This window comes from Embiotoca jacksoni, unplaced genomic scaffold (genome assembly GCF_022577435.1).
Source record: "Embiotoca jacksoni isolate LCO1_2020_lvr unplaced genomic scaffold, fEmbJac1.0.p SCAF_49, whole genome shotgun sequence".
NCBI lineage: Eukaryota > Metazoa > Chordata > Actinopteri > Embiotocidae > Embiotoca > Embiotoca jacksoni.
Window position 1 is genome coordinate 1,734,937 of NW_027185402.1, and position 26,865 is coordinate 1,761,801.

The 26,865-nt window shown below is 39.2% G+C and overlaps 1 protein-coding gene across 38 annotated transcripts in view; it reads right to left on the bottom strand.

Annotated features, from left to right (window-relative positions):
• The window catches only part of LOC138210910 (receptor-type tyrosine-protein phosphatase delta-like), a 348,424-nt gene that overhangs the window by 166,346 nt on the left and 155,213 nt on the right, over positions 1-26,865 (bottom strand). For all 38 annotated transcript variants that reach the window (XM_069170312.1, XM_069170313.1, XM_069170306.1 and 35 more), the window contains exon 8: positions 16,225-16,272. The gene's annotated coding sequence lies outside the window, so the exon portion shown is untranslated. The remainder of the gene's footprint in view (positions 1-16,224; positions 16,273-26,865) is intronic.

A 26,865-nucleotide genomic window follows, 5' to 3' on the forward strand; every position in this document is an offset into this window, starting at 1 on the left:
ATAATATTTGAAATGGTACCACTGCTTTTAGCTCTAGATAGCAGTTAAAGGGGGCTGAGAGGGGTGTGTGTGTGTGTGTGGGGGGGGGGGGGGGGGTGTGTGTGAAGAGGAGAGGCAGTAAAGAAAAGCTTTGATGTTGTCATGCATGATTGTGCGGAGGCATCCTCAGGCTTGTGTCGAGTGTGTTGATTTAGTGAGTGCTGCAGAAACGAGAATACAGATGGCTACTGGTGCTATTTGGGGCAGGGCTCTGAGAATTAGAAACCTCTCCTAACATCTATTATCTTGGGTGACACTTCCAATACTTCAGACGTGAGCATCAGATTTTGTTTCACAAGTATGGCATTATGCCAATTTAATTAATTTACTGTGGGGGTGACTGCATGTCATGAGGAAAAGGACTATGGAAAGGGACACAGGAGCAATTAAGGGATTTTACAGTACTGACCAAGCCAGCTAACATGTTTTGGCTTCCCTATATTTGCTCGAAAAATTTACATTTTTGTCTTCATTCAGCAAAAGAAACAACCATCCCAAACTCACTCCCTTATGTTGAAGTATATTTGGTTTGATATCTCAGTGTATACACTTTAATCACTAATATGCGACAACTTTAGTCTTTCCACACATATAAAAAAAAGAATCAAAGGAACGTGGGGTGTCACTGAAAAACATCGCAAAACAATGATAGCTTGGCAGGGACGGCTAATTCTGGTGGCACACATGAGGTCTCCAGGTGTTTGGGTCTTGCCTGCTCGATTGCAACAGCAGGGCGTTCCAAATGCCTAACAGGATTCTGCACCTGAGCTTGAGAAGAGGGAGCCAAACAATATGGGGATGCTTTATTTCGAAACATAGTCCATGTATCATGCAAGCAGACACTTAGGCAAAGGTGACAGATGTTTCCCTCGATCAGACCTAGGAAATAAATAAATAACTGCAAAGTGCAACAAATGAGTTGCGTCCACTCCATGTGGTGGACATCTGTGCTACAGACTGCCTCTAGTTGTGGCTTAGGTCCTTTTGTTTTAGTATCACAGAGGAATCGTATTCATAAACATGGAATATCCTGCTTTTGAAATAGGAAAATATGTAGCTTGTGAGATAAAAAAGGATTTTTTTTTTTTAACCAAAGCCTATGTGTGTTATGTGTAATTATAAGGCAATTTAACTGCTTTCTGTGGTATTAACAAAGACCTACAAGAATAAACAAAGATAATATGTGATTATAACACTGTGACTAGGCTGACTTTGGACCAAGTGGAACTAACTGAAACACGTTGTTGAACCTCCAGAATTTAATTTAATATCCGAAACACTGAAATGTTTCAAGGCCAAGATGTGATATACTGTGATTTAAGACCTTTAAGTATTTAAAAGAACCTGCTGTAACAAGGCAGACATGACCTTAGCCGAGTTATCATTTTTAGTAAAAGCCAAAATCAACATGGAGGATTTCATCTACATGTAAATAGTCTGATGAAAGGGGACCAGTATTTTCTGCCTTATTCCCATCTTTTTTTTCCGTCCTTGATATGACACAGTAGCAGCAGCCTATTGTACATTTCACTTGCAAGTCATGCACATTTGGCTAAACACAGCTCAGAGGCATAATGTAATCAGGAAAGCCATATTCTTGTCGCACAGAATACCCAATATTTGGGAAAATGGGATTCAGCGCATTCTCATCAAACCCCTGGAATGAAATATGAAACATTTTTATAGCTGTGGTATTTGCTAGAATAATATGCTCGCCAGGTGAATAATCACACTGGCTGGAAATGACAAACCAGTGTGCTGTGCCATAAATAAGATGGGAATGGGACAGAGGAATTATTATTATCCCTTTAGGAGGGCGTTCTGCTGTTACTAGTCTAAAATATAAGGCTAGTGCTTATACATATAAATTTAAACTAAAGCTGTGGGGCACCATGCGGCACAAGGGGCTTTAGATGAATCACAACGGTGATGACATGGATTCCCAAGCAGTTAAGCCTCTGCTTGATGAGTATGATTTACTAAATACAGCGACTGTAGAATACAAATGGCAGCGGCTAGCTGATATAAGATTCTGATGAAGTTAGCTGTAAAATATTTGGTAAATTTATTCTCACAAAACATGTGGCACTCCTTCTACTACCAGTAGCAGCAGTAATAGTAGTGTACATGCTTACAAAAAGACTAAAAACCTACAGCCACAGCAGTGACTCGGTGAGACTGTGCATCAATTAACATGGCCACAACTACAATACAAACATGCAAATGTTCACTGCAGTTATGATTAGGTTAGGGTGTTCACATGCTCGCATGTGAGAGTTAGTGCTGGACACAGTTTGCACACCAAATTGTTTTGTACAAAGTAGCATTTTGACCGTATGATGGTGCTAGTGGATTTACGGATGTTTGTGATCTTTAATCTTTTCACTTCGCACCAGTTATTACAATTTATCCCGAGGGTGAAACAAATGTTTGAAACGAATCCAATCAATATCATCTCGTGTAGTAGGCAGGATATTTTAGTCTGAACCAAAGTGATGGACCCAACCTTCGAACCAGGTTGCGAGATACCTTACCACAACCGTTACTTTGAGGAAGTAACCTTGACACATTCCTCCCACATAGGTGATGTATCGTGGATTACATTAAATAATTCCTGCCTGCTTATGACATTCATGCAGCTCTCTAAGAATATCCTTTAATAGCCCGTCTGTCAAAACATTATGAAGAATATACATAAACTGGTGACTATGATGTTTATATAGGTTTGCTTTGAACAGTCTGGATGATTATCTGTCATTAAGGTTGTTTTTTTTGTATTGCTTGTTTATTATTCTGCTCATATAGTACATGTTTCTCCAGTAATTGGAAACTCAGCTTCCCACCCTACCAGTGGTGACGGCAGAACATTTACACCTTACCTTGCAAATCAGATAAGAGCAGATTTAAAAAGATAGTGATCTCATTTCTGACTTTATTCACAGATATCTTCTGACAGTCATGTTTGAGGAGGCCGTGACCTTCAGAGTCACTGCTTTGAAATGGAAAGAAACCAGTGAGCCTGAATTAGTGAACCGCATCCAAAGGTTCAATAATAGACTTCCTCTAGTCTCTTACTTTGTCAAAACGACTGATTGATAGGAAACCTATATCGGTTCAAGTCTTTGAAATGTCACAAAGCTGCAGCTTGAAAGAGGATGGATTATGTCTTCTTTGAAACTTGTGACTCAACACCACTAAACTGGTGGATGATTTCTGATATATCCTTACAAAAAAAAAGAAAAAAAAAGGGCAGCTCTGTCACACTAAAGAGGTCAAAGAAATCAAGTGAATCCAAAGGAGCAGAAATGCTTTCGGTGGGGTCCATTTCTTAACCGAGATAAAGTGTATCGTTGTCGGAGTAAAAAGAAAAGCCTTGTTTCTCATTTTCCAAAGGTTCCATTCAGCTATGTCGGCCTTATCTTCCATCCACAGCCAACTGTATGGTCCAACACTGCCTTGATACGACAAGTGTAAGATAAACTCGACAGATCAACTTTTTCGATAGTCACCGAGCCCATAAACAACTGGGGCCTCTAATCTGATAATCCACCAATGAAAGATTAGACGTGGGGAGTATTATTGTGTTGTCACTCTTGCTTACAGGGTCACATGGGCTTTAACTGCCAGGGTTAGACATCCCTCGGCAAATCCTGGGAAGGTGTCACATCTCAGCAGGTGAAGTGCGGCGATAAGGCAAACTGGGGCGATATTAAATAGGCAAACTGCAATTATCACAGGTATTAATGAGGAACCCCCCCCCCCCCCCCCCCCCCAAAAAAAAAAAAAAAAAAAAAAAAAAGAGAGAAAACTACAGGAAGGTGGCATGGTGGCTTTGTGATTAGAGACATGTTCCGTATCAGAAAGGTCACATATTTGATCCCAGGAATAGTCAATGTGTGTATAAGCAGTGCAACAGCTTTTTGCACTGCAAAGTATTCTCAAGCAAGATGTTGAAGTTATACTCACACAGTTATACTCAGTACAAGTAAAGTTTTCATTGTGAAACACACTGTAGCCTTTCTGGCAGTGCATTTCAAACCTTAATCATAGAAAATGTTTTATATCAAAATCAGTAATTTGTGCTATGAATGACATTAACACAGTCCACATTGTCTTCCTCTATTCTTTTCACTTGGCAATCCGGCTTCTTTGTACATTTCTGAACTTGACATTAACTATCCAAGCGGCTCCTGCATATGCTCACTGCTATCTCAGAAGGAGAGCTGCAGAGTTGGAGCAATTCAAACATTCTTCAAACTGCAATTTATTTTCCCTGAGTTGTAATTATGGTCTATTAAAATGCAAATGATGTCAATGGCAGAGCAGCGCTAATCACTCAATGTCTGTTTATGGGCAGTACAGCCACATTAGAAAGAGACTCGCACAGTGCAGACTGAGATGAACAGAGATCCTCTATCTGTGAAGGATCCAATAAATTAAAGTCTCAATGGATCGTATGCATTTTCCCAAAGAGTATAAGGATACAGTTACCATGTAACAATATTCAAGTTTAATAAGTTCCACATCATTTCCGCATGTCTGTTAACAAACAGACATGCAGCACTGCAATCTGTGAACTTTTTATACAGTATAACACAACACAACCCTCTAAGGACTCTTTATTAATAGATGTTTTTGAACACTGCATACATTTGTATGATCTGCTTACAAACCAACATGCAGAATCTATTTTGACAGTTTCAGACTGTATGCAAACTTTTAACTCACAGGCACAAAACATGAGTACATATTATTGTACATAATTGTACATATTGTTATGAAAACAAAAATATTGTTCATTGGCTATGGATCCACAATAGTGGCAGAAAGTATTGTAGCACATTTACAGCAATATACATCAGAGTAGTCATATTTATTTAGTCTGCCAGCTGGTTTCTATTTTTGTCATGTCAAACATTGGACTATACATAGGATGACAAGACAGCAATTTTTCAAACATAAATGTAACGCGCATCTTTAAATGCATATACAAAACCATAACAAAAACTGCAATAGATGCAAAGTTGTACTGTGGTATACTTTCTTCTACTTACCTCAAATTATAAAGTTGATCCTGATAAAAGACTAATCTTCAAGGCTTTCTCCAAGTAACTGTCTTATTTAAATGTTTCACATTTGAACAGCCAACTTAATCTTTGGGCATTATCCACCTGAACAAAATCAATTTCTCTTTTTATCTTTTTAATGTATTGGATTGTCCCCGGTATAAAAAGAAAAAGACAATAAAAAAAAAAAGGACCTTATTTTCTATACAACTAAAATAGCACATTGAAATGTGCTTTGGTTTCTCAGACGGACATGCTAAATGCTAAAATTGCAGAGCTGAAGTCGGCACATTGGTATCTTAATAATATGCAACATCGTTCTGTGTGTTATATTCCTGTTATATTCCTCACGACATTAGTCCTCTTAGTCCACATGCCATCGGGCCACTGTCCATTGATCTCAGCTAACAGAGGAATTATTAACAAAGAAATATTGATCTATTGAAAAATAACTCATCAAACCTAAACATAAAATCCAGTGAGCTGTTTATCCAACATAAATGTCCTTCTTGTCAGCCTGCTTTCATCAACATATAAAAACAGATTTTTATAATAGAAGTACACGTACCTCTCCAATCTATCGAACGTCTGTGCTTATTGTAACTACAATACTGTTTATAAGAGCTTGTGAAATAATTGTCTTATAAAGTGTGTCATCGATACAAACTAATTTACTGCAACCAAACAAATTAAACTAAATTGATGTGGTCTGACTATAATTTAGATGACATTTAGCATTGAACAACACTCAGAAATGCAACTTGCACAACAATAATATTTCATGGCTATTAAAACTATAACACTTGTAAGCTTTGAGCACTGATTTTTTAAAATGCGTTTGTTTGTTTGTTTTTTGATATATATGAAGATAGTTTCGAATAAGATTAATATAAATGAGCATTTTTTTTTTCCTTCGACTCAAGAATTTAAAATTCCTTTTCTTAGACATTTTAATCCTTTTTTTTTTTTTTTTTTTTTGCACCTGCAGCATGGTATGGAGTCATCGGTGGGTGATTCACATGTACATGATTTTCTGTTGCGTGGAGGTCCTCAGTTAAACATATGAGGTCAATAATGATCTATATGTCAGTGTTTTATTCGTGAGTGCACAGCCACGTGAAGAATATGATCATGCACGTGAAACTATACATGATTTCCTGTTGTAGGTCATGTGAGTGAAAGCTTCACAAGAGCCGCGCCCGTGGAGTAATGAATGTGATGAGCATGAATTACATCTGCGGTGGAAGCGAGCAGGCCACTGCATCTCCTTTCAGTCTGCCGTTTGTGATTTCAGCACCCCGCTCCTCCCGTAGATGATGTTTACACATATGTGCGTTCTGCGCTCCCGTCTTTGCGATGCATTTCATTGAGCCTTGTGGGGATTAAAGCTTATCTATAGTACTGTTAGCCGTGTGCCGTGACAACAACCTCATGTCGCCCTTATCAGAAGGTTATGCTGCTGACGAGACACGGTGTTAATAATAATCAAAAAACTCGGAACTATTCACAGGTCTGAAGCCCAACAATGCGGAATTCCCACTGAAATTACAAAATAAATGTACACTGCAGATGTAAAGGGTGTTTTTAACATCAATTACAATTCGATTTATATTCAGAAAGAGGCATCAATTTGATCCGAGAGATACGGTAGGAACATGTTTTGACACATGGAGGAAATGCTGCAAAATAGGAATGTAAAGATACCGCTGCATGCATATCAGGCCAATGAACTGTCACCCTCTGCACTTAACAAATTGAGAACGGGCTGGCTACGATTGTAGAGTGCTTTTGTAATCACTAGTTACAGGATTTGTGAGAATATAAATAGCACTTTCATTAGATCAATACTGTCATCCCTCCTCCGTCACCTCACATTTAGAGCACAAGCTGGATAATAATGGAGGACTGGTCGGACACACTCTGTAGCATTCTGTTTGTTCATAAGGGGTGGTGTCCCCTAGGGCGCAGTCTCCGGCCTGTTGATAAATTCATCTCTCTGACTGTCCCCGTGGGAGCTCGCCAAAGACTGAGGGACATTGACTTTTCATTAAGGAGATCACTGCATTGGAAATTGAATTTAGTTTGGACTTAAGAACATAACAGAGCTGTTTGCGAGTGAGCCCGAAGGCCGCAGAAGAATTCCAATACACAGACAGCTGATGGGATGTTTTGGTTGACTAACATCGCTCCCCGCTCCCTCCAGTGAAATACATACAGGTGTCGAGAAATTACATGCAAAGTTGAGGACTAAGATATTATTATTGGCTAGAGTTGTTTCATACAGAGGACTGCTCGATGCAGTTAGACTCGTTTGAAATGATGATGGCAGCCTTTGGCACAATGCTGCATATGAAGTGCACAGTGTAAGAATGTATTAAGAATGGTTGACACATCCATGCAGTCTCTGCTGTATAATAGCATCCGTGTACAGTCTGGCGTGTATGGGTTAACTGCACTTGGCAGGTGCTAGAAGCAGAAATATAGTATTAATGAAACTTTGAAAAAAATGTTTTTTTTATATCATTGTGCTCGTGATGTGATTCTTAGTGTCACAATTTGGCACTTAAGTGCACTGTGTCAAACCATAGACTCATGTCCTTTGTGGTGGAGAAGTCGACTGCGTGCTGGTGCTCTGTCTTTTTTTTGTCTCAATGTTACATTTGAAATAATGTCATTAATGTAATTACAGAAATAAATGTTTGGCATTTGCGAATTGATGTAGAATCATTGAAGATAAGAATTGTGATTCTTAGTTGAAATGATTTTTCTTCACTCACCCCTACATAAATAGCATCATAACTGTTCTTCATTCAACAGAATGGGCTTAGTAATCCTATAAAATTGATTTATTTAATAGGCTCATTGCATCTTAACAGTATATTATTGTCCTCTTACAGTTTCACTGCATGGAAGTCCGTGTTATTTATAGATGGAATTTTACTATCTAAATTCACGAGGGTTCAGCCAAATACCAGGGGTCACACTGCAGCACTGTACCTTCCGCCTATGCAAAGCTTTTACACTTGCTGTAAATTTCATCAAGGTGAGCAAAAGTGTTTACCCCATTAATTTATTTCAGCTAAAGCCAGAGCGCTGACCCATAAAATGAGCTAAGATAATACTGACCTTAACATGGTCTTCTGCACATGGAGGTAATTGCTAAGGCTCCAGATCAATCATTATTGACTTGCCAGTTTCCCCCCCCCCCTTTCCCACCCACTACTGCTTGAGCTGAATGTGTAAAATTGGCTTTAGACGGATGGAGAACATATCCCTGATAGTTTAACCTTTATCTCGCTAACATGTTCACTTATCTGTACAATTATAGATTTTGCCAGTCAAGCTGTTTCCCACCAAATCTGTTGAGTGTTAAAAGACTGGAGAGTACAGCCAGGCTAATTGCGAACTGTGTGTGTGAGTTCAATTCTCTGGCAGAATTAATGTTAATGTGTGTCGGTGCATAAGCATACAGTTAGACTGTATATCAGGCTTGTATCTTCTGGCACATATAACACCAGCAAATGACATAACTGATACTGAACAATGACATTTCAACAACAATTTAGTCAGGAAAAAAAAGTATGCAGACACACACACACACACACACACACACACACACACACACACACACACACACACACACACACACACACGCACACACACTCCCTAATATCACAATCACTATGTACTCGAAGACATTTGATTTCTCTTTAATTTTTCAAGGTAGGGCCGCGGACTTAGCAGGCATTTCCATCTTGACTTGATAAATCTCACAATCTTCTTTTCCTTGCCACACTGAAGTAATTTATTTTCTATCTCTCCGAGCTACATTTTCCAGTTAATATTTCTTTTTTTTTTATATATATATACAACCTGACAAAGGATGCCACAAGGGATGATAAGGATTCTGAAACCTTTGCTCCCTCGCTCTAGATACAGGATTTACCTCGAGAAATGTTTGGAGAAACAAGACTAAAATAACCCTAAAACAACATCAGTGCGATCTCTTTTTGGATTCAAGTAAAAGCTATACATTGTCTTCTTTTAATAGACCAGTCAGAACCATTACGTATCAGTGTTTGATTTGTTTGTGGGTGACCAGCACTAACCGCTGGGTTACAACCTGCATTGAGTTTCAGATGAAAACAGCTAAACAACAGATAAATGTGTTTTCCCCTCAGGTGAAGATCACCAAGGCTGCCTGTCTAGAGAAGCTATTTATAGAGTTTTTAAAACAGCAAATCCTGATTGTGTCACTCAGACCTATTTTCATACCCAAAAGCTAAACATTCATCATTCATATGCGACAAATGTGCTCTGTTTTGATTCGGGATTATGAGGGGCAAATTCAAAGTATTAACATTATTATACAAAAAACCCTTATGATCTCAGTGATTTACAAAGCCTGCTTGTATTTTTTTCTTTCGCAGCCGAACCAAATTACATGTTGGTTGAGTGATGGGTAGCAGTATCCTTCTGGCTATTCAGCTCGCCCTTAATTTGAATTTGATAAGATTTCTTTTTCAGACATTGTTAGGCTAATGTAAATTTTGGAGGGAGAACGAGAGCCTACCGCTGGCTTAACTTTGATGAGGTGTTAATATCTAATATCAAAAGCAGATAAAACCCTTATTAGCCCCAGTGGTCTTGCTAGAGTGGGAACTTATTACATAGAGGAGATGAGATGAAAGCAGATGAAGTAATAAGACTGCCGGGGGCTTTGTTACATGTCCTTAAGCTTTCTGACGGGGTCAACTTAATTTTGTGACTTAAATGCTGAGGGTTTACGAATGCAGACAAGCTGACATTGTTTGAGAGATCTAATTCAGACTCTCATATTTCATAGACTGCAACATCTGGGGGATTACAGAGTCTCGAGCCAGAGGCAGTTTGATAATCGGTTGTCATTTTAGGAGTTGTATGCCCTTCCTCAGCTTTGGCGGTTTTCTAAAGGTCTTTGGTTCAATCAAATGTTTGTGAGATTAGTTGGCTGCACTCCTTTCAAGAACTATTTCCATGTGGGCTGGGTTTTAATGTTTGCCTTTAGGCTTTTATGGTAAAACACTCTGAAAGTATGCTGGGAGACTGATAATACTGGACTCTGAAAGTTATTTTGAGAAAAATTGTGCCATGCTTTGCTGTCATTTAATGGGCATCAAGGAATGATACACATTGTAAACCCAAACCAGTTGTGAAATGTGATAGTGACATAAACGCACAGGCTCACCGGGGCTGAATGTGAGATGATCATGAAGATATGTGTTCATTTTTTACGCATATTCTCACTGCAGAGGGTTCTTAGTTTTTAGATACATATTCTTTTGTTTTTGCAGTCCCTTAAGATTATGTTTATTTGAACAGTTTTAAATATAAATGCAGTTTCCCATGCAGTACTCTGCCAACATGTAGGAACTGCCTTCATAAAACTCTCCTGAAAACACAAAGCAGGCACACTGTTTGTTTGCCAGCAATCAATGCTTTGGACCAAGAGGAATGAGCTTTTGACTCGGTGACTGAGGGACGGCATCAATACAGAACGCTCACCCTAAACAAGTCGGAAAACACCTTCAGTTCCTGCACTATGTCCCATTGATTTCTATTCAGCTGAGCGCGGATTCTGCAGCATTTAGACATTTAATTCCCTTTCAAGCAAAGTCATTACACAGCCGAGCATTTAATTAAGCAATCACAGCGGTGCAATCTGAATGATTCAGTGTCTAAATGAGGGCCAAGTTGGCAGTGTCTAAATGTGGGCCAAGTTGGCATTATTGTGCCTTTCCAGTTCCAAACAAAGCCGCTTCTTAAATTTGAAGATTCATGGAAAAATTTAACGTCTGAGAATAACATGCCTTTCTTCAGCATTTGAACAGTTGTACGGCTGTTTAAAGGCCAGACAAAAAAAAAAAAAAAACATTGTCAACATTTTGGGATTCACAGTCGATAAATCCACATTCTTAATTAAGTGTGTTGAAGGATTTTTTTTTTAGATGGAAGGAGCCAGGTATTCACGGCTGACCTATTTGCGGCGCAAAAGAAACATAATTTTAGGGCATGGGCACAGATGTGTCTGAGGATGTACTGGGGAGCTGTTCTCACCTCTCCACGCCTCTGTGAACAGGGCGACTGGATGTGGCCTGTGTGTGCTTGGTTTGCCTTTTCCCAAATGAGTTCAGCTGAAGTGACATTGAAATTCATAAAATGTTCAGAGTTGGTCGGTCAGCACTGCTTGTTGTGGCTTTCATAATGAACTTTGGACAACTGCAAATGCAAGACTTTCTTTTTTTTTTTTTTTTATGTTTGCAAATCATTTGAATCATGAAGTTGTTGATTGCCTTGCCACACTGCGTCAGTACTGCTTACCGAGAAACAATTACCCTGAAAATAGGACGACAATATGCGTGTTCTTTGTGATTCATTTAATTGAACAGTGCTATCAAGAAAAAAAAAAAAAAAGGGCGGAACTCCTGCAGTCAATGGAAAATAGTGTGGACAAACAATGTGAATGAGTTTATGGCCTCAAGTTACAAATTGCTTACAAATTTATGTCGCTGGTAAATGGGGAATTAATTTCATGGCAGGTTTGCTGCTGTCGCTGCAAAAACCTTAATCAGTGCAAATGCTTTGGTGTCTGTGGTTGTCACCACCTCCACTGGCCCGTCGGTCTGTGTCCCTCTCCAGCTTCTCTCTGTAGGGGGCATGTGGGCAGGTTGTATGAGCATCTGCAACTGCACCTGTGTAGTTTCTGTGAACAGTATGTTGGTCTCTAAAAGCCATGTGTTCACAGTTTTAGGGTGCTTTGTACAACTGCTACAAGCATATACTGTTCTGAATTTAGCTTTTTCACAGCATTTAGTGTGTTTTTTTTCTTTGGAAGTTTTTGAAATTTTGGGAATCAAGATCGTTTGCTTTCTCGCTTAGACTGAAATGGGAATTTTGACACCATTCTCATGTCTGTATTGTGAATATGTAGCCAAAGCTAACAGCCAGTTAGCTCTGCTTCGTGTGAAGACTGGAAACAGGGAGAATCTGTACAAAGGTAACAAGACATCACCTGTGAAGCTCATGAATTAACATGGCTAATAACAAGGATCAGCTGCTACCAATGGAGACTCCAGGAAGTGATATTCTCATGGCCAAAGGACAATCCAACACGTAAACCCCTGAAAATTGTCACTTATTTTTTTTTTTTAATTTTTGGCACAAACTGCCGCTGTACCAACTATACAGACGTTAGCTGTAAGATAGCTCGCAACAGATGCCGTGTGCTTGCTGCAACTCCATCTTCCTCCTCTCTGTTACTTCCCTCTCATCCCCTATATCATGCATAATCTCTTTATGTTTATTAATCAGATTCATATTTAAATGTTTTCTAATTGTGTGGACACGTCTTTCAGTTCCCGCCTTAATGGGTGGATTTGCGTCTTCTTTACTTTTTATGTAAATCATGCCGTCAATGAAATTAACCTTGCATGCTGTCTAAACCTCCAATTCGATTTCAGGTTTTGTTCAGATTAAACAAACCAAAGAAAAAGTATTAAATAATGAGTTTTAAAGGTGCTCGAATCTAGATTTAGTTATTTATGTACAGATGCAGATTAGCTGCTTCCCTTTGTTATCAGATTTAATGTTAACTGTGTTACCCAGCTGCTGGCTCCAGCTGTACTGTACAGACAGTTTCAATATCTAGGCCTTGGTAAAGAAATGAATAACTGCATTACATAATATGCCAAACTATTCCTTTAACATTTACATGTTTAAATACTGTTTGGTGTGAAGTATTCTACGGCTCAAAGACCAAAAGCTTATAAATCTTTTGTTCCAAACAGAAACCTTGTTTTATAATGACACCTGGTGCATTTGCATACTTAAAAACTATATTTTTTTCCCCCCAAACTTGAACTTTGACATTCTCAACTCAGACTACAGATGTTAATCAAAGTCAAAGCTTAATCCAGGCCTGATAAGATGCTCTATTTAGTGGGCTCGTTTTAGCGGGGGGGGGCTCGATCAGGTGAAATGAAGAGGAACTGATTGCTTGTGGTGATTGTGCTGATTACATTTTAAATTTAAAACTTTCCTCCTAGTACATGGTCCTGAACAGTTTTGCAGACAATGACATAGCAGGCTCAGTAAATGCCAAGGTCCCTGGAATATCGCATATAACGGCAGATGAATAACACACTTTTATTTATACTTTAGCTGCATTAAAGCTACAGAACTTTATATATGGACATTACAAACGTCAAAATAAAAGTATTTAAAGGATAATTTGTTGTGTGTTGGGAGTAAAAAATAGAGTCTATATATTCTATAGTTGTGTGTAGATAGACACTTTCCGACTTGACCAACCCCTTACCCCAGTCATTGGTAAAATGCATAAAATAACACTGAATTATCCCCACCAGATCCAACAGCTGAAAATGCTACGTTATTTTGGCGTTGGGAAAGCATTTTTCAGATGATCCTATTGCAGTATTGTCACAGCAGCATTAATCATCAACATGTTTTCAAAGTTGTATAAAACAATCATGTTTGTAGGAAGGAGAGTTCAGCATTTCTGACCTTCTCTTATTCTGACTGTGGCGAGAATTCACAATGACTGAGCTCCCTGTTGCAATTTGCCCCCTGGTCAAAACATTACGGATGCTTGTGCTACAACTGTCATATAAATGACACGTGAAAATATACGATGAAATTCATTTGCATGAAATATGGCATCGGCTGAAGTATTAGCATATCTGGAGGCTGTGTATGCAGTTGTATCCATGGCCTCTATTGAAGACGGCAGATCATGTCATGTACATACATGAGCTGCGAACTGCAATTTAATCATTTCAATGATTAAAAAAAAAAAAAAAGCAAAAAATCAACATGTGTTGGGAGCCAAATCATACTGTGTTTACATATACGCTGGACGTAATGCAGGTCTATTAGGCATTCGGTCCAATCACTATTTGTAAGCATGAATAACTGTGTGCTATAGGAAGATCACAAGAGGACTGAGACTAATCTGTGCTATCAGATCCATGTGAATCCTCCTTAAGTGACAAAAATGGCAGACTCACAAATCATTTTGCAAAATCACATCATGTTCTCTGAACTTTTGCATCCTGGTGGGTTTAATATCATGGCAGAGGTATCAATTTCAATCCGGAAAATCACTCGTGATATTTTTACTTTTCTTTTCTGTCTTTCTATTCTCTCTCTCTCCTTCTTTTTTTTTTTTTTTTTTAAACATCATTTTGCATCTTTTGCATTTCATTCTTTAAAAATCCATGTTGTCAATGTGACACCAGATTTGGGAAAAGTTAACTGCGAGCAGGAATATTTTTAAATACATTTTCTAAACATTATGGGGCTAAGGCATGGGACATGAAAAACACTGTCACATCCTGGAGGTATTTGCTATTGTCCCATGACTAACTGCTTGAACCATGCTTTATCATGTTTAAATCATTTTAGCCATGTTGTTCGAGAAGAAAATCAATCGGTTCAGTTCTGTGAAGTCAAGAGGGACTGAACATTCAAATGTGGGTAGCATTTTTTTGGCAAACTTTAGAAAAAAAAAAAAGAAAAAGACTTCATGGATAAAACTTTCTGAGCTCCTTCTTTACAGTGCTTGTTCAGTTTTGGATGCATGCAACATGGAGTTTGCAAAAAATATGGATTTGCTAAACTCTGATGCCAACAAAACATATCTCTCTTTTCTCTTGCTGGCAAAGAGCAAAACATTAAGGGCCTGATTTACTGAAGGTCTGTGTGTGTGTGTGTAAAATCACGTGTCTATTTTAGTGCGACTGAAAGGCACGTATTAATCATATGCGCACATCAGGGGAGATGGCTACTCTAATTGTGGTGAGAAGGAGACGCAGGGAAATCAAAGAATATGCAGAGAACGTGGTTTTACACCTGTGGGAGATGACAGACGGAGAAATTATTCAGACATCTCGTCCGTCCAGCGATGACATTTATTGAAAGGACTGAATGTTAATTTGAGACCAATAACAAGGAGGAGCCACAAAATACCAGCATTAACAAAAAAAAAAAACATCTCACGAGTCAGCATTTTCTTGCCTCCGAGTCATTCCAGCGTACCGCTGCTTGGATATCCCACCCAGTCCCGTTAGTCAGGTGTGCTGTCACAGGTCCTGACTGCGATCTCCCTCAGAATTCACAAGTAGCTTCCTAAGGTTCACGAGCACTCGCGAGGCACTGAATGAAAAGTCACCTGCTCATCACAGAAAGAGCTGGACCTGCTTCTCATCCACCGTTCATCTCATCTTTTATTTGCCGCCATTTTAATATAAGCCGTTAGAACGACTGGAATCACTTTAACACAAGCGAATACATTTAAATAGAGCGACTTGCACCTGATATCAAAGAAGCAATTACTTATTTACCTGAAGTAAAACTGGTGCAAAATAAATGTTCAAACTTTTGGAATAATGACACGATTTAGTACCCATTATTTGAAATCTTAATAAACCGGGCCCTAAGACTGCAGAGTTACCTTTGCTGGTAAAAGTGACAGATGACTCAAGCTGCAGGTAAGATTTAGCTGACACTACACAACATAAATTCCAAGAGTAACTCGACTTGACTTAATTAAACCCTCATATTAGCAATTTGACGCAAAATCTGCAACGTGTAAACACAAGGAAGTCAGAATGTGAGCTGGATGCTAATTAATGTAACCTGACATTTAGATGCAATATACCTGCGAGTTTACGGCTACAGGTGTATTTGTGTATGTATCATTTGCAGTGCACAGTTTGTGTGCTTGAAACTGGACCTCTATTTTATTGTAGTTTGAATGTATCATGCAAGTTTTTAATGTTGTGAATTTACTGTTCATAGTTTTGTAATAACCGATCCGTGATGTTGCATCTTTAGTTGCATGTGATAGTAAGCAAAAGTTGATTTTCACAATTTATCAAAATCCGTTGCTTTAAATCAGAGAAAAAAAAAAAAGTGATGTCAGCAGGGCTCTTAAATATTCAAAATGTCCATCACATCTTAACTAATTGACAGACATGAGTTATAATATCTAATTTAAAACCATATACTGCTTAAAGATAAACCACATAGAGAAGAGAAAAAAATCCTCAGAGAGGCCTACCTTGAGGTCGAAGGTGTGAAAGTCATGGAACATTCTCTCTCCTGAGACCTGCGGCAGAGCGGGGGGGATGAGACGTCAGTCATGATTAGGCCACAGTGCAATTACAGAGCAGCTCCTCTGACAGTGATTGATCAATGAGGAACTCCTTTAATGAAGACAAGGACTCAGGGGCTCCCAGGAGCAAATTGGCAAAAGTAAGAAGTGGGAATAGTGTCCCAGATTGCTGCGGCGCTAAGAGGATCAGCCCGTCTCCAGCAGCACTTTGGTCGTGGCAGACATACAGTATGCAGGTGCATGCCTGATTTCGTACAGTTGGACCAGAAGCCAAGGCTATTAAAAGTTAGATAATGACTTTTCCTTTCATGGAAACATGTTTCTATTATTCAGCCAACATGATGAATTAAAAATCTCGTCAACAATTTCTTTGAATAAGTAAAATCCTGTCAGGACAATAGACACTCAAATAGTAGTTCCAAGAATGCCCCCCAACCCCCCTCCCCCTCAACATCTATGAATAAGTTTTATATGTTTAATGTTCTCTTCGAAAGCTCGTAACTGACAAGTATTTGACAAGTGGCACTGTGGAGGATTTTTTTTTTTTTTTTTTTTTTTTTTTTTATAGAATAGGCCCCCATTTTGTTTTTACATGCATGCATGAAGGTTATGTAATTTGCAGTTCTGTCTGTGATGTCACATGATCAAGAATTGGTGGCAACATGAGTATAGAAATGTAGTAATACACCATTAGAGGAAGGAGAGGATTGTCAACAGGCCCACATAGAGATAACCGAAGGTTCATGTAAAACATAACTTTGTTGACTCCACAGGGTACATTTAGGTCATAATGCCCAGCATTTTCTATTTACAAACCCTGGAACAATCTACCGATTTGTTATTTTTTGTAGTTTTCGTTTGTATCAACCTGTGGGCAGTTTAGCTAATATTTGGCAATATGTGTTTGCATTGCAATGAAATGTTTCCTTCAATGTCAGCTCTGAGTATGCAAAGTTTGAGACTCCTTAGAAGTGTTGATAAATAAGTGGTTCATCGTGATATTTCAAGCAGAAATAAGGACGAATATAGTTTCCAAGTACGGTCAAGGTAAAGGCTACAAAGCAGGAGACATGGAAATAGCCTCGACTGGACAGAAGGATAGTTTGAATTGTAAAAAAAGGAGCAAGGAAAACTTCAAAATAGATACAAGGTGACTTCAAAGATTAAGGCACAACACTGACTGGTTGCACCATATGTTGCTTTCTGAATGAAAGCGGGCTCCAAGCCACAGTACAGATGAAACAAAATTGGTACGTCACATCAGCTCTGTGTTCACAATAGAAAGATTTAAGCTTTCAAAGAAAAATACACCATCCCACTGTGAAACATGGTGGAGACTCAGTTGCGTGATGGGACTGCTTTGTTGCATCTGGCACAGGGTGCCTTGAATCTGTGCAGGGCACAATGTAATCAGAAGATTATCAAGGCATTCTGGAGTGAAACATACTGCTCAGTGCCAGAGAGATCTGTTTCAGTCTGAGCTCATGGCTCGTCCAACAGGATAATAACCCAAAATGTACATCTGAAAGCACCGAGGAAGAAAACAGTGGACTGTTCTAAAGATGCCTGCTATGAGTTCTGATCTTAATCTAATTGCACAGCTATGGAAAGAGCTGAAACTCACAGTTGGGAGACGGCACCCCTTAAATCTGAGCGAGCTGGAGCTGTTCAATGAGCCAAATGTCCAGCTGAGAAGTTTCAGAGTTTCATTGAGCTACAAAAAGCACTTGATTGCAGTGACTTTGTCAAAACTGTGTGCTACAAAATTTTTGATCCCAATATTTTTTTACCATTTTAAATTGTTGCGTTATTTGAGATATGTTACTCAGAAAATCTAAAGCATCATATCCATTCTTTTTAATACTGAATTGAGAGTAGTTGATGCTAATTACTGAGAAAAGTCTGAGAAAAGGCTACCAATAATTTTAGCCATGTCTATAGATTGAGGAGCAAATTTGGCAAATAGGGGGCAAAACAGTGACAATCACATGCTCATTGCAGAAGATTCAAAAATATAACCGAAAATAATGACTTTTGACAACTCAAATCTTTATCTTAATATGTCTTATTGCAGGGTGAAGGATTGAGAAATTGCCAATAATAGATTGTAAGGTCATTTTTGTGGTTCGCTTTTTACTGGCTTGATAACCGCGTATTGGGCACACATGCATGTTTTCAAAAGCTGGTGCTATGTGGTGCTTCTTATTCTGTTTCAAAAAACAGGCTGAACTCAAGGGCCACTGAAACATGACTTCCTCAGTTGGACTGTCAAGTACAGCCTCATTGTTAAAACACCAGGGAACGAGGAAATCAGGCCCTTAAGGCAAGAGCCTCATATGCCACTGCGTTGAAATTCAGTTTTTTGATTCAGCCCTGTAACATACTCCCTGCAAAAATCTGGACTGCCTTGTAGTCTGACCTGCCATAAGGAGGGACACATTTGCTTTCTGTTCTATTCATGCCATGTACGCAGGTGAGTAGGGCGCTTGCCAAAAACAGCCGGTGCTTTGAGCAAAGCATCTGACTGGTGCTTCAACTTTTTTCTACTCCAAAACTTTACAGTAGACACACAAGGTACACATTCACAAAAGGATGAAGACACAGACATTCGCAGGTTCCGTGAAATACAAAAAAGAAAATCCCCCGAATATTTGTTGGTCGAGAAAAAGAAGAGAAGTCTTTACTGATGGCTGACTGCATGTCTCATAACAGTGAGATTTAAATGGTGTACAGATTGGGATTTTGGAAGTAGGTTTAACTGGAGTTGCTAATTAACAAGCAGAACACACTGTCACATACTGATTATTAATAGGTGCAGGTACATTTCTCATAAAATTTTAGTCAGGCACAATGTGTGTAGGTTACACTATTGAAGGCCAGGTCATCAAATCAATCATCCGTACATTTTAAAGCACATTTTCTAAAATGACCACCCGGACACAAAGGCCCACACATACACAGGTTGGGCAAATCATCTTTTAAGAGGAGAAATTGGTCTTTCTGTACTGAGGCTGTTGAATTAAGAAAATTAATTACCGGAGGTTTCGATACAAAGGAAGTAACCTGATATAACTATAACTATAAATTATTTTATATTCACCAAAGCACAGACTGCTGTATCTGAGTGATTTCAAGCTCCCAGTGCCGCTGTAAGTTCATACTGTACCCGACTAAGACTAGTTCAAACATGATGGCTTCCACCTGCTATCTCTCTGCGTTCCTTGAACATCAAGATTACAGAACTCAAAGTAATGAAATTGGGGAAAGGCAAAGGCTTTAGAATGTACTATGTCATGTAGTCCTGTTTTCACTCTCCAGCAGCACAAAATGTATGAGACGAGTTAGCTGTAGCTGAGTTTGAAAAAAAGAATAGAAATAAGTTGTCTATCTTTGAAAAAAAAAAGTGTGCTCATTAGTCTGGCTCTTTCAGTGACTTAGCCTTTCACTTTGCTCCTCTCTCTGAACACCTTTATTAGTTTTAATAGATTTCATTTTAATTTGTCTTCATGCTGCTTATCTGAGCAACAGCAGCTGTATCCTCATTTTACTGTTTTGTGTTGCACTTTGGTTCCCATAGAAACCAAGTCCAGTCACCCAACATTAGCGAGGGGTACACCACCTCTGTAAGTGTCTTTGAAGTGGACGTATTATAATAGATTCCACTGTATGAGCAGTTTCTGGACATAATTGCAAGTATCAGTACTTAGGCAGTGTGTTATGCAGTAGGGGGATGCCATATTTAGATGTTCTGTATCGAGTGATTTATGTGGACTTGACTACATTTAGCGTCATAGAAAAGTGTAGCCGGTAGCACAAGCATGCACGGAAGTAGCAATAGTGCAAATAATGTTAGAGTACCTCTGAATACATGATTTGTCTGGGAATTTGTGTACGCCGCTCTGATATTTTAAATGCCATACATGTACGATCAGAGACCGTTTCATTGCAGTTTTGGTTGGGTGTTTTGTACCCTGAGGTGGCATGCATCAGATGCAGGAGTTCTCCTTAAACAACAGATGCACTGAAAGAAACAGCTGACGACTGAAATAGCTTAAGGTGGTTTGAACGAATACAATGTCTGAACTCTGAACACATTTGTGTACATCAAGGTTCCCTTTACCCAGAGAGACTGAGCATACAGTAGAAAGGACTACACCATCTGCTGTGGATAGTTTTGAAATTTCTTCTGTACATAACTGAACATAAATGCACACATTGCACCACGATTTTCTTTTCCCAAGTCACAAAAACTTGCATAGAATAAGCAAATTTGTTGGAAATATTCATGAATCGGACAGGTTTTGAATGTGCTTTCATACACGCTGAAGTTATGATGCTATCAAATAATTTAAAACTCAAGTGAATATGCAATAGAACTTTTAATACCATTGAATAAGAAGTTCTGAGCTTTGACAGTAACACATTAACCAAATCATATTTTATTGATCACCTTCAAGAAGAAAAATTGCACTCAGTAATTTGCATTTTTGGTCAGCAACATGAAAAGTAAGAGAGGGTCAGTTTTGATTTTGTTTATTCCCAACCTAAAAATGTGGTCTATTTAGCCCTTACAGCCGACAATGACTTTTTTTTTTTTTTTTTATTTCACCCTCTCTCTTTGTCTTTTGACCAATCTATTTGTCTAACTGACTGAGTATGTGGAGAATTTAATGATTTGATGGTACCTGTGAAATGAGTCCTTGGGAGCTTCAACAGCTGAAAAGAGCAACCATTTGGCCGGCGGACCTGCTTGCCTCAGCACTTAGAGTTGCACATTTAAATGTGCGGCTTTCACCCGGAATGGTCCACAAGAGGGACGCCTGAAGGGGGTGGCTTGATGCTGAGGTTCCAGGGAATAGCATGGTCATTCATCACATTAATGAGTCATGTCACTTTATTTACAAAAAAGGGAGACTTTTTTTTCCCCCTTGGATGGTCCCCACTATCAAGATGCGGAATTTTGTTAATGCTGGTTGAAGTTAATCGAGGCAAAGGCAATGTGAGTATCAATTTACAGTAGCCCAGGTTGCCAGCTAAGTTGAGCTGATTACAGCTGGATGTTGCTCGCTTGTTTTTGGACGCCCGAGGTCCATATTTGGCCGGGTTGTGGTGATGCATACATTGGCCCATTTGGTCTCTGAATCAGCTCTGGTTATTAGCATTTGGGTAAATTCTGGGCCAAAGGTGGGCCATTTATCACACTCACAGCATTCGTTTGTGCAACCAGCTGTTCCGGGTTTAGGTCATGGTCGGCAAAAGTTTGGTTTGTGTACGAAATGGCAGTTGATTTTTTTTTGGTTGATTTTTTTTTTTTTTTTTTTTTTTATGATATTTTTACAATTTCAATCACAGTTGTCAAGGAATTTACCATTTATAGAAAGACATTTTATATTTAGATTCCGTGCATTTAGAAAACCTTTCTTTTCGGGAAGAATAACAGCAGAAATAAAAGTTTGGGTGAGAACTAATCCAATTAATTATGCATTTATTATTATTTAATTTTATTTAAAGAGGTTATGATTGGAGTACATCAGACTGGACACATACTGTACTTAAATAGGACTGGATGACACTGGTTAGGTGATTGTAGTTTCTATTGTTGATTGCTCTGTCATCCATTGTATCTGCATTATTTTAACAACATTTTTTTGGGGGGAAAATGACAACAGTCTAATGCATTGATACATATTACATATTCAGATTTAAGCTCATACAAAAGCAGTTGGTGGAAGTTAATGACAGTGCTAGCATCCCATTGGTGAGTTTTAGATCCCATTGTCATGTGTACAAATATAAATCAATTATATTGATGATTATATTGTATATAAAATATATAGATATATACTGTACTGTATATACTGTGCATTTTATATTTTATATTTAATATTTTTACTGCTATTTTACTGCTATTTTATTGCTTTCTATTATTCTATTAATATCTATTGCTTCCTGTATGCTGCTGTAGCGAAAAAACTTCCCCTCGGGGATTAATAAAGTAACTACCTAACCTAACCTAACCTATATACTTTGAAAAAGCCTTGGCGTAGTGCTGATGTACAAAGTCAAATCCAAAAGTCCTGCAAGTTCACACCCAGCAATCATCGGCTTCTTTCCATGGTCGGGTTCCTTCATGAAAGCTCGAACACAGACAGGGTAGGGAGATTTAAATAGCTGTGTGAGGATATTGGATATATATGATATTTCTTTGCAGAGGAAATGTGAGATATTACCATTTCAAGGGTGAAAGGATTTAAAGCACGATAAACTGATAAATCTCAGGACAGGGTGAAATAGATGAATCTCAAGTTATTTACCCTTTTTAATTGGAAATGTCTGTCACAGGGCAGCAAGCCGAGTCCTATTCCAAGCCATTATCTGTCTGCCTTGATTATTTGAAGGTATTTTATGGAGAGTGATGTGCTGAGTGTCAAAGGTAGCTATTGAATTTATCCCTGTTGGCTTAAAAATACAAATGCTTCGGAGGAAAATGCTCACAAAAGGTCAACTTGTTAATCGCATCACATTATATGTTTCACAGATTCACGGATGATGACTGACACGATTTTGCCAGCAGAAAATCCAAATAGTTTAATTTACTTTTAAGCTAAACTCTTTAGTTTGACAACCCCTTGCAGTTCATATGATTAATCTGTCACCAGTTGAGCTTCAAAGTTTTTTCTGACTCGCTAACTACCAAAAGCTGCTATTCCTTAACACGGGATGCAGCTAGTTTTTAATAGACTTAAACAAGCCGTAGTTTCCTCTGAGCAAGCCCTTGGGGTTGACTCATAATTGCTCCCAAGGGTCCTGTCAATAATTTCTACCTGCTCTTGAGCTCTCATTCCTGGGCTGTCATCCTTGCTGCACTGCCTGTCTAGGCCCCTGAGTGACACTACAGCGTCACAGGATGAGCTCTGTTGAAAGATATCTCTGGCTCCAAAGGAGGACACCACTGGGACACTGCCAGCCCGGTTGATGATGTCACACTGTGACAGGGGCAACTACTTAAACTCAGAACTGTTGGATGTGGACTTGCCAGGGACTATGAGTGTTTACGTGGGGTTGTGTGTGAAATGCTCACCAAAATGAGATCCAAATGCATATCCAGGGAAAGTGGCAAACATAATATCCTTCACATGAACTGTTTTGCTGTAAGCACAGCCACATTCTTGGACTACACTTTGACTATGTTGCGAATCCTTGCACAAAGAACCGAATGCGTAACAAACAATTCAATGATCTCATCTCTTATTCATGCAGTACTACAACTCTTGACAGCTCCAGCATCTTATTATGTGCTGTGAAAAAAAAAAGTAACAGCTAAGTCACTGTAGTCTGCAGTTGTCACCCAAAAATAAAAAGACAATAGCAGACAAAACCCTGATTTAAGCACTATAGCAGTAACACGTTCTCCACCTCTGAGGCAGTCACTGATGTGTTTTGACTGTGGCAGTCGTAAAAGCAACACTTTTGTTTCAGTTATCTACCCATGAAAACGTGGATCTCTTGTGATTGCGCTTTGGCTGCCTGTCCAAAGTCTCTAGCAGCAGCATATAAAGGCTGATTTGCACCATCTGTCAGTGGAGGTGACAGGGGCAACTCAAGTGCCAAGGGCCCCTTAAAAAAAAAAAGTACAGCTGCCATAATCTACCTGCTCTTCTGCTTTGTCCTCCGTGGAATATTTCTTGGTTAAATTGGTCTTTTGGTAGCTTTTGAAGGGCAATGGTGATGAAAGCCTGAGACATTGTGTGGCTGCACACTGTCACAGCGGGGATTAGCACTTGTTAGCTGATGTTGTGAGCTGTATGCAGTGACAGGAGGTTGTGGGAAAGGTCTGCTTCACTTAAAGTGTGACTGCATGTAACTGCTGTACTGTGTAGCATAGCTAAATGGGCAGTATTCCAAGACGAATGGTTTATGGTCCAGCTCGTGGTGTGGATGAAGGAATTTGACTTTGGTTGTCTTTTGGCTTGTCCTTTAGCACTGTTTAGTGAAACGTCTCAGCAACTGAATTTCCGTACAATCATTCGTTACCATTGACGTTAACATTTAGCACGCTGCACTCCTGTCATACAAAGAGGCCTCACAGAGATGCCACCATGGCAGTAGATTCTGAATCTTGTTGTATTTAGATTCCTCTGAAGATGACGTTCGGCCCAGTCTTACATCAAAATGTGTAATGGCTTCGTCGGTCCACAGCAACTAATGTGTTAGTTTCACAATAACGGCAAAAAAAAAAAAAGTGACGATGCCTACAATTAAAACTGAGTTGTGGAAGAGAGTCGGCCATGTGACCGTGTGGAAATGTTGATAAAGTTTGCGTAAGAAGGAGACTGTTGCTGGTTCGATGTATCAAACCCCTGAGATGTGTTCGAGTCCGTAAGAGAAAAATTAAGCCGCAATATATTTTAACAAGGTAAAGTGATTGAAAATGTCGTGAATTATTTAACTTGGATAACATAACTTATCTTACGCGTCAAACTCAATTTAACCCTAACAGTGACATTTTCTGAACCCTGATCGCGCGGTTTAAGCGCCTCATCCTAAGGCTGAGAGCTGAGTTTACTGGACAGTTGCGTGAAGTGGACGGCGGTAGAAAAGAAAAAAGCCTAGAAAAGACTCGGTATCTTAGTCCATGAACCGTTATTGTGAAAACCAAAACATGTTTCGCTGTCGACCAACAGAGCTATGACACATTTTGATGTGAAACTAGGTTGAGCTGTCGCATCGTAGGTTTGTTTAAACTTTTAATTGTCAGTGTCAGAGAAGGGAAGAAAAGGTTCCTAAATTTGAAGATGTACAACCACAATCAGACAAACATTGGTGTGCCGTCTCTCTTTGTAAACTGCTGATGAAGTGAGGGATTCCACTTTGATGGTAATTTGAGCATAGACATTCTTAGACGAGGATATTTCATGAGGGTTGATTCTGTCCCTTCACATCTCTCTCAGAACCTCCTACTTCCAGAAACTTCCGAACAAAGTTAGTGATCATTGGTGCAATGTGTCATGCTTCTGACGGTTTGATTGTTTCTGTGTTTTCACATTCAGAGGAGCGGAGAGAAAACGAGAGCTTCATGTGTTGCTCAAGGTCCTTTTAGATACTCCCCATCCCACATCTCCCTGCACAATTAATTTTATCTTTGGGGTATTATCAAGAGGGAGCCTGGCAAAGCAGCATGACAGAAAAACGGTCGAGAACCCCAAGGCCCAGGGTGGGAATTAATCTGTTTGACAAGATCTCTCACAAATGATTTGCTTGGCTTTCTTTCAGTTGGATGTTGCCACTACCCTGCATATCTGAGGAGGTGCAGAATAAGCATGTTTCAAACACAATGCACAGTGAATCAACTCAGAACGTTGAAGTGAGCAGTGACAGGGTGTTGTTGATGCGTTGGAAACACAAAGAAAGGATGTAGGCTTGGCAGGTGTTGGGTGTTACAACAACCTTTGCGTCGTGTCTGTTAAGTGAGCATCGGCATGCGGCTCAGATCAACCATGCAGACATAATAATGAATTCCCATCATGGCCGGCCGACATTGGCGTTATTTTCTAAACACACCAGAATTTAGTCCTAAATCAAGCCACCAAAAATGGTTAGCCTTGTTCCACTCATGCTTTCAAAACAATTGACATCAAGCAGACGTTTGATGCATTATCTGGGACGCAGAAAATTAATCAAAGTAATGATTGAATAATTATCTCAAGTGCAATTAATTAAACATGCCAATGAACTCATCTTGAACAGCTGTCCTAGCTGCACCACTTAATCACTTGTGAGAATTACCAAACACAAATGGAGGACGCCGAGTGCATGCAATAATCTCTGCAAAGTGCATTGTTTACAAACAGTAATTAATATCACACCGTGTATTAGCGGGCTAAGTGACTGCGGTGCACTTCTATAATTGTACCAGAGAGAGTTGGGTTTCTTCCCCACTCTTGCCTCAGACACCTCTTGTTAAGACAAGAGACTGAGTGCTGACATTGTGGGCCAGATTCCAAAAACTCACACAGATTTCAAGTGTTTTTGATTTTGTATTTTATGGGCGCCTTTGATGCAAAAAAACCCGACAACAACACATCATCCTTCATTGTAAAATCAATGATCGAACCGACAGAATGTGCTGGACAATATTAACATGATAATTTATACTCTACCCGGTTTCTACCCACATACTGTAAAATGGATTTATTTTATGTTTCTCCCTGAAGATGTTAAAACAGTTCCCACTATATTTGTTGGCAAGAGCTGGCCAAAAGTGAGCTCTTTTAGTGTCTCTTGAAGTAAAGGTTGTGATCATGGCAATGTGGTCGTCTGTGGCACTCTACAATGAGGTAATTCCGGGCATCGCGTATACGGCTTTCACGGTCCATGGAGCTCGACAGTCGCAGCCAACTCCAGGAAATGGTCTGTGTGGTTCTGACATATGAGGGGTCTATCTCAGACCGACTGGCGTTTAAGAATGAAGATTGACAATGAACGTTGCCAGGCAGCAGACAGCCTAAAAATGAACTGTAAAAGAACAATCACAAACACTTTGTCTGCGGTCATTTAAGGGTTAATCTTATGGTTTACCGATTGCAA